General features: G+C 51.8%; 2 non-coding genes across 2 annotated transcripts; both read right to left on the bottom strand.

The window, feature by feature from the left end:
• Nucleotides 1–432: 432 nt before the first annotated feature.
• On the bottom strand, nucleotides 433–504 carry TRNAA-UGC. The gene has a single exon. It is a non-coding gene; the product is annotated as a tRNA-Ala (tRNA).
• Nucleotides 505–675: 171 nt separating this feature from the next.
• TRNAP-CGG lies at nucleotides 676–747 on the bottom strand. Its single transcript has one exon. It is a non-coding gene; the product is annotated as a tRNA-Pro (tRNA).
• Nucleotides 748–8,749: the final 8,002 nt, after the last annotated feature.

Below are 8,749 nucleotides of genomic sequence, written 5' to 3'. Positions count from 1 at the left end.
AACCAGTGTCAGCTGAAAGAGAAACTCTATGACCACATGCGTGCCATTCACAGACAGCTGGGGGACACCAGAGCTGACCCTCTTTCACCAGGTCTGCAGCGAGCAGCAGGAACACAGCCCCCACAGGAGGGCTTGTCTGGGAGTTGAACCCAAGACCTCTCATGCCCTAAGTGAGAATCATACCCCTAGACCAACAAGGCAGGGTGCTGCAGCCCTTTTGCACTCCCAGAGCCTCCGACACCCACATTTTGTGATTAGGGGTGCGTCTGAGGCTGTAGTTTTTCCCAAGCTCAACTGCAGTCTGCAAGGGCTGAGAAGAACCTCCAGGACAGGTGTGCCCAAAGGCAACCCCAGGGCTTTTCTACGGGGAGTTCTGGGGCTCTGCCAGTCTCACGGCCAGCAGAGAGGGGGCTCTGTGGAGGCAAAAGGAGGTGGAGATGCTGGGGGTTGAACCCAGGGCCTCTTACATGCAAAGCAAGCGCTCTCCCGCTGAGCTACATCCCCCTGCATGAGTAGCTCCTCACTGCCAGCTCTCAGGGGATTCATCCTGCCTACAAACACATAAGCAGGACGTGAGACCAACAGCGTTGTGCCAGGCACTGCTTCCCTAATCTGTACCCTGGCCACGTCACAACGCTGTGCACCCCTAGGAGAGAGAGCGGGTGCCCAAAAGAAGGGCTCGTCCGGGAGTTGAACCCGGGACCTCTCGCACCCGAAGCGAGAATCATACCCCTAGACCAACGAGCCGGGGCAGAGACTTTGTCCCTGCCCTCAGCCCCTGTGCTCCGTCCACCCGTCCACCCACAGTGCTGGACATTGGGTAATAGTTCCTGGGTGCCTCCAATTCCCACCGCTGCCTCTCAGAAACACGTCTCACATGGTCCCAGAGCTGATGATCTCCCTCTCCCCCATCCCACGGGTGACAATGTGGCACTGGAGCAATGGACAGCAGTTGCGAGTGCCAGGTTATCAGCAAATTCAGCCAGTTTTGGGGGTTTTTCCCCTACAGGACTAGGCCTGTAGCTCTGCCAGGGTGGGAGGCTGAGCTGCTACAGAAGCCCCAGCTGGTGGGGACCCTGATCCACACAGGAGGAACAGGGCAAAGAACCAATTTTCATACAATCCACCCATAGCAAACCTCCTACACTGATTATATCACATTGCAGACTGTGCCAGGGCAAGGGTTCTCTCCCTGGGGCACTTTCAAGCCTTGTGAACTGACCTGGGAGAACTGGGAAGATAAATCAGCCTTCGGCAGCATGGATAAGAATCACTCCTCTCCCCAGCCCTGCAAACCACAGAGGAGTGGGGAGAAGTGGGCAGGGGGAGCGCTCCCCCCCTGTGATTCTCCCACAGCTGCCCAGCTCCTTCAGCCCCATGAATCCAGTGCCAACACCCAGCACCTTACACAGAAACAACGAGATCACTCTTCAGGAAGCACGTAGACACCTATTTCTCAGGAAACATCAACTAACAGCCTTAGACTCTTTAATTGAACAATTCTTGGGTTTGAAACACAGACCCACAAGTATTTCACTCCTAGGACCTTGTAAACCGGTTGGGATTTGGGCTCCGCTTTCACTGTGCACATCCCTGTCTCTTCCTGAGGGCTGCCCCCCTCAAGGGGGAGAAACTCAGAGAAGAAGGGGCTGTAGGACAGCCAGGAGCAGTGTCTGGCAATGATTTGGGCCAAGGGTGAGGCAAGGTGCTGGCAGAGGCAACAGGGCTGCAGGCTCACTGCTTTGCAAGCCTTGGGAGCCCTACTCCCGCTGGTAGCACCAGGAGGGCTAGACCTGGTTGCCAGTGCCTTTTAATTTGTATGCTTCATCCCTGACTCACAAGTGTGGGTAGCCTGTTATTTTCTTGCTTTATAGGATTTCAAGCCCCAGGGAAGAACCAGAGCCCTCGCCTGTCTGGGACCTCAGGCTGGTGCAGGGTTCTTGCACAGCAGAGAAGGCTCCCCAAGAAATGGTAGCGAGCCCCTATCCTGCAGTCAGCCCATGAATGTCTGGGGTGGGATGTCTTCCTGGTGGTGTCTTACCCTCCCTCTTATCCTGCATGCAGCCACTTTCTTTGCCCTTTGTAAATCCTGAGAGCAAATGTTCTCTCTGTTTTGCTGGGAAATTGTGTTGTAAGGCTCTAGTGAGCAAGGAAGGAGGTTTTTACTGGCAAACAGTTCCCTTCCCAGTCTGTCATGCCTGCAGGTTCCCAGCTCCAGGGGCTCTGTCTCTCCACCTGGCTGGCTCCAGGATGCGTGTCTCCAGGTTCTCTGGCTAGAAGTCCTTGCATCAGTGAGGAGAATGAGGGACACTGCTTGTTGAGGCCAGATCACCCTCCTGGCTTTTGCCCTCAGCTTGGCTCCCAGGTGCTGAGGTGGGATGCACCTTTTGCAACCCAGCAAAGGCACGGGCAGTGCATCTGTCTCTCCATCCTGTCCCACTGCTGTGAGTCACTAGGATTTTTGTCTTCTCATCTGGATGTGCAGAAAAGCCACAAATAGATGTGCTGGGATTGTGCAGACCTAGCAATCATCCAGCCACCATCAATCCCTCCATCCCTATCACCAGCCCCATGTTGCCCAGGGCTTCCACTTTTGATGGTCCCACTTGCCTGCTACTCACATCAGCCTTCCCTTCCTCTCACTTGTTCCAACTCAAACCATGACTTCACCCCTTCTCTTTATCCATCCCTGGGGTGGCAAGGTACCCACCACCACAAGAGATGCTCTGTTGGCTTCCCCAAGCCCATAAATGCAGAGAAAACCGAGTGAGCTCATTTGCCACATGCAGCAGTGCAGGTTGGGATGCCCCCGTGGTTGTGCACAACCAAAAGAAGGTCGACAACCCCATGGACATGATCCTGCAAGGGGGAGCTGCCACCATCACCTTCCCAGGCCGGTGTGTTTCAGCTGGTCCCTGCTGAGCTGGCATACCTCACTGTAATTAATGCACTGAAGACTTCACTAAAGCAAAGGACAGAAGGAAGAAAATGAAGGGAAGTAGGGCTCTCCAGGAAGCACTGACTGCTCAGTGACAGCAGGGGAAAGGGTTCCCCCAAGGACATGAGCAGGTGAGGGAAGACGGAAGGTGAGCAGAAAACATGAAATTCAACAGATGCAGGCATGGCGGAAGGGTTGTACATGGGCTACTATCCAGGGTTTTCTAAGAAATGTTTCTGATGCTGCTTTTTAAAGCCATTAAGTAGACAATGCTGGCATCAAACACCAGGACTCAAGTATTTCCCTGTATGTGCATCCTTCCACCCGCTACGCATTATTTTTCCTCTTAGTACATAGTTCCCCATTTCTCATCAGGGCCTTTGGCTGCATTGTCTTTGCAGGAACCTGTATTTTAGGGCCTGATCAGCAGGATCTGCAGGGTCCTGCCACAGGCAAGCGCTGGCTGAGGGAAATACATGGAGTGAATTCAGGACAGCTCTTGAGCTGGAAGCCAAGACAGCACAGCTGGGAGTCACAGCATCTGTGGGAGACAGGGTGCCAAGTCCCTTAGGACAGGGAGCCCTGCAGGGCACCGAGGTCCTCACTTCCCCAGCTCTGTCTGTACTGAGGCATCACAATTTTCAGGTCAAATCAAGGACCTGTGTGGATTTTAGTCTCCTCCGAGACACTAGATCTTCAGAAAAAGAGTCTCTATAATCTCAGCAGTGGAAGTCATTCAGTAAAAAGCCACATAAAAACATCATTATTCTTTCCCCCTGCGCCTTCTTGGACTGTCCTGTGCAGCAGACTAGTAAAAGACAGTTGCACAAGTCCCAGGTCACTACAGCTTTCCAACAAAACTTTGGTGGAAATCCAATGCTTTTCCTTACTGCAGTGTCCAGGGGAATTTTGCATCCCATCTCTGCAGACGGTTTCTGCAGCTGGGATAAAAACATCTGAGCTGTCCTTGGCAGAGGGATGTGCAACAACATCTGTCCTCTCCTGGTGTTCTGACTGCTGAGCAATTACCATATAAATTTTCTCCAAATTAGGAGCTGCTCTGCAAAGATCTCCAGTGCAATAAAACCAGTTGAGCTTGGTCAAAGGCTTTTGAAGACAAACATGCTTTCAAGCTCAGTGTAATCCCTCATTATAAACACTCATAAGCTTTATGCAAACTGCCACACTACCAGAATGCTTCAGGTATGAAAGAAGATTTAAACAATACCCATATAGGACATTTATTCCTCCTTTCATCAGCTGAAAAGATTCTTCTTGATAATACACGGCATCTTACAAAGAGGCTTTACTCAAGCCTGACATTTTTCCAGAGATAGATACCCTGTAAAACAATCGTTCTCCAATGTGCTTGACTAAAGTGTTGAGGCCAGACTTTGGGAAGAGCTCAGGATGGAGCCCTCTGTGCTGTGACCAGGGATGGGGCTGCTCTTGACCTCCTCTAACTGATCAGCTCACAGGCACAGAACCTGCAGGTCTCTCCACTCAGCTCACTGCCAAGTGCTGGTCTAGCTGTTGCTCTTACATCTGGTACCTGGTGCACTCAGGGAAATTAGTGTCTTCATGTCTTTATTACTACATCTATATAACTTTCCTGATGACATTACCACAGGTCTGAGTGTCCACCAAGTGTGATGTCTCGGAAATGTCAGGATACCTTTCCTCACCATATCTCTGATCAATCAGTGCTCAGTCTCAGCAAATTTGAGCTCCCAAATGTCTGTGTGCCCGGAGGAAACGTGGGCAACCCTGCACTGTATTTCATACCACAGGTACCCCTCTTTCGCTGATGGGGCACAGGCTGCAGGACAAAGTGCACCTGTGTCATTACTTGTGAGCACCATGATAAAACCTTTCTGGGGCTGCCTGGACTGTGTGGCAAACACAACAGGGGAGAGGCTCTTGCACCTGGAGCCTCTGGCAAAAAGCACCAGGGGAGCCCTCTAGGATGCAGGAGTTGGGGTTACAGAGGCTCAGACGCCAAATACATTCCAACAGAAAAACAAGTATTAGGAGCCTACGAAGGAGTTCAAGCTGCTTCAGAATTAGCTGGCACTGAGGCACAGCTCCTTCTGGCACTTCAACTGCCAGCCCTGACCTGCATGTACAGGTGGAGAGTAACACCTACCCACCACACCACTGGTGGTACCTGGGGTAAGGGGACTGCCCTAATAACTCAGCAAGCACAGCTAGGGTGCCTTGATCACCCAGGTATCACAGACGCAATCACAAATTGGGCAGAAGACACAGCATTCGGAATGCCACCATTGTGTGAGTTCAGCATAGAATGACCACCCGAAGGAACATCTCCCAGGAAGCCTGCTTCTGCCTCTTTTCCCTGACCCCATCCTCCTTAGCCCATCCCAAAAATTGCTGCAAAATGCAGGGTAAATGCCATTTGGAAATGCCAAACCTTCACATTCCCACCTGCTCAAGGGAACAGGTAACAAGTCTGCTCCTGTGGGAAGTTGTCGCAAAGCAGGCAGTTTCTGCGTGGTGGCAGGAGAGGTTTCCAGGCTGAGAAAATTGCCTTCAGGCTGGTGTAGCTGAGCAGCAGAAATCCCCGTTTCAGTCCAAAAAGAAACCTCGCCCACCTCTCAGCAACAAGTTGCTTCCAGAGCATGCTACCCCCCTAGACCACAGGCATAAGGACACCAGAAGACTCAGGCTATGATGGAACATGACTTTAATGTGAAGGAGAATAAACCAGTTCAGAATATGAGAAGTGCATTTCCAGCGCTCAGTAAAGACATGGATAAACCCACTTCGAGACAAGCTGATCCCTACAAGGTGTTCCTCTGCCCCATCACCCCATGACTATCATCTTCCATCTACAGAGCCTGCTATAAGCAGTTTCACCCAGCCAGTAGCAAACGCTGTGTAGCATCACAGGGTGTGACACCTACACGGAAATATAAAGGCTTAGTGAGAGAAAGGTATACAGAGGCATGCGGTCTCGAGTAACACGCTCACGCAGTTCGCTTCTGGCTGTGGGTGCTGTCCCCCAGCCTGGAAACTCACAGGCATTTCCTTAGTCCTCTTGCCCAGTCTTGGTCCTGTGCTTCGCTTGTCCTTCCCAGGGCGGCCACTCTGCTGGCACCAGCAGGAGGAGGTGACTGCTGGGGACACCCCTACAGCCCGCTGCCCAGGCACAGCAGTCCTGCCTTCCCCAGCCCCCGGGGACCACAAGAGGCCACCGGGACCCCGCAGCACCGGAGGTAGCTCCCGACCGACGCCGACGCCGTGGATCCCACCGTGGTGTTTTGCGGGTAGGAGCTGAGGATGGGCCCGGGCAAGGTGACCACAACGGTGGGGGGCTGGATGATGGCAGTGGAGTCCCCGCAGCGGCGGAAGCAGGGCTGGTTGCAGCTGGTGGCCAGAGGCCGGGGACCGCAGGAGGAGGGCAGGCACAGGTCATAGCAGGACATTGCTCGGCGAGGACGTACACCTGAAAGCAAAAGCCAGGGTATAAAGGCAAGGCAGAGGCTGGGCCAGCCCTGCTGAGCCCTCATTCAGTGTCTCCCATAAGACGAGGTGCAGGAGAGCTAGCTAGAGGGAGAGTTCGGATGATTTACAAACCCCAAAGGAAGGTTTTCCAAACGGAAACAGGAGATGGCTTCCCCCTTCCCTCACCTCATACCCCACTCAGGAGAAACCAAGAAGTCTGGGTTGAGCTGCATGTCTGGGGAAGCTGGAGACACCAGATGCTGAGATCACTGAGAGCAGACCCACTCCTGCCCGCTGCCTGCCCTCTAGCTGACAGCAAGCCTTCTCCAAGAGAAATGCTCACTGAGACACAACCAGCTGTAGCAAAACTCACTTAAATCAATAAACCGTGAGCTGAGCTAACCCATCCTAAAATACAAGGAACCTCTGATGCTCTTCTGTAAAGAGGGACATTGATTCCTGCAACCTGGGCATGCAACAAACCTGTTGGTTTGTTTGTTTCAGCAAGGAAAACCATGCAGGATGCACCCAGATAATGTGGTTATGGATCGTGCAAGCCCTGCATCCAGCAACCCCTTGAGCTCCTAATTTTAGAGCAGAAAGAAACCTTTCCCCAACAGCCTCTGCAGGCTTGAGGGAGGCAGGTAACAAACCTTGAACTCTCTTGGAGGACCGGGCACAAGGCATCGGTGAAAGCAACAGCTCAGTGGGGAGGAGACAGAGCCCGTCTCGACTTACCCAGATGGAGGTGGCGGAGGCAGCTGGAGCAGGTGGTGAGGCCAGGCACCACGCAGGGTTTTATAGAGTGCCCTGGCCCCCAGGGGAGCGAGCGCATACCTTCTGCCTGAAACTCCCCAACAACCAGCAGTTTTCTCCTGGAAAGTTCCCCTGGCTGATTAAACAGTTTCCTCTTTCATCTATCATGTTTTGATTCCATTTAATACTGAGTAAGATTGAAATGATTTGGGCTACAGGCACTAATTACCTTGCCGAAGTACATTTACCTAAGGCCAAAGTACATTGTAGGTCTCATGCCACACCAGGCAGGAGAACATTTCAGCAGAATTTAGGACAGATGCATCTCCAGTACATCCCTCCCCAGTTTCCTTCAAGTGCAACCAATTCAGCTCCCCGGTGCATCTGAGGTGAGCTTGAGGGTGTAGGCTGAGCACAACAAATTCACATTTTTAGATAAAACTTGTGACAGCAGTCTCATTGACGGCAGGAAAACCAGGGGGGCTGCGGGTGTGAGGGTGGTGGGGGACCACACACGGCCGGGAGAAAAATGCCAGAGGGTATTTCTCCTGCCCCAGATGCCAGGTACTACAGACACTGACATGGGGACTCGAGCTAGCCCAGCACGAGCAAACTGTTAACGCTTTTGAATCCACTTAGAGGATTTTGCCATTTTTCTTTTATTACTCCTCATGGCTGGGATATGAATTCTGCTTGGAATCAAATTTTAAAAGAAAAATAATCGTGGGCTCTGAATTCCACTCCTGAAGGTGACACACACCAAAACTGACTGATTTTGCACAGTGAGTTGATTTCTGAGGCCAAGAACCTTTCCATCCTGCTCTTTGGATACGCTAACAGCAGTGAGCCAGAAGTTCACAGCTACGCTTCCTTGTGGTGGAGTATCCTCAAGATATTTTTAATTACAGGTTGTGGCATGACATTGGATTGCTCTGCTAAAAACCTATTAGCTGATAAACTTGGCTAAGGAGTAGCAAAAATCCCAACCTGCACTTAAACGTGAATCACCCGCATGATGAGGAGAGGGAGTAGCTGATGTGGTCCCAAGCAGGGAAATGAACCATCAGGCTCTAGGGGCAAGAGAAGTTTGAGGAAGGTCTTTCATTTCACACCAGCAGAGCCCATATGAAGACACAAACATCTTCTGTCCCGGAATAAACCGTGGCAGTATCAGGACACATGTCCCATGCGCGTGTGGAGCCAGGGGCTGTCAGCATTGCTGTTAAAGACATGCCTTGTAGGGGTTTGGGAATTGTTTTAATTCCTAGGGTGACTTGGCCTTGAAGAGCCATGGTTGATAGCACTAAATTGTCCCTAGTGACTCCTCCCTGCCCTGCCTGCCAGGGTGAAAAAGCCTTTCAGAAGTGCTAAGGTCAAGCCTAGCTGTTTTTAACATAATTCTGGAAGAAGAAAGAGGAAATTAGCTTTTCTGAGGTGCAGTGGAGGACACGTGCTTCAGACAGAAGCAACCTTGCGGCCTGCCGGAGCAAGGCAGGAGGCTGTGGGTTTGTGACAAACTCCTAAATGGCGATTTGTGAGCAGGATATGATGAAGCTTTGTTTTAAGCTTTACCTTCCTGTATTTTCAACC

The sequence above is a fragment of the Apaloderma vittatum genome, unplaced genomic scaffold (genome assembly GCF_000703405.1).
Source record: "Apaloderma vittatum isolate BGI_N311 unplaced genomic scaffold, ASM70340v1 scaffold28910, whole genome shotgun sequence".
Taxonomy (NCBI): Eukaryota; Metazoa; Chordata; class Aves; order Trogoniformes; family Trogonidae; genus Apaloderma; species Apaloderma vittatum.
This window is presented reverse-complemented; position numbering and strand designations above follow the sequence as displayed.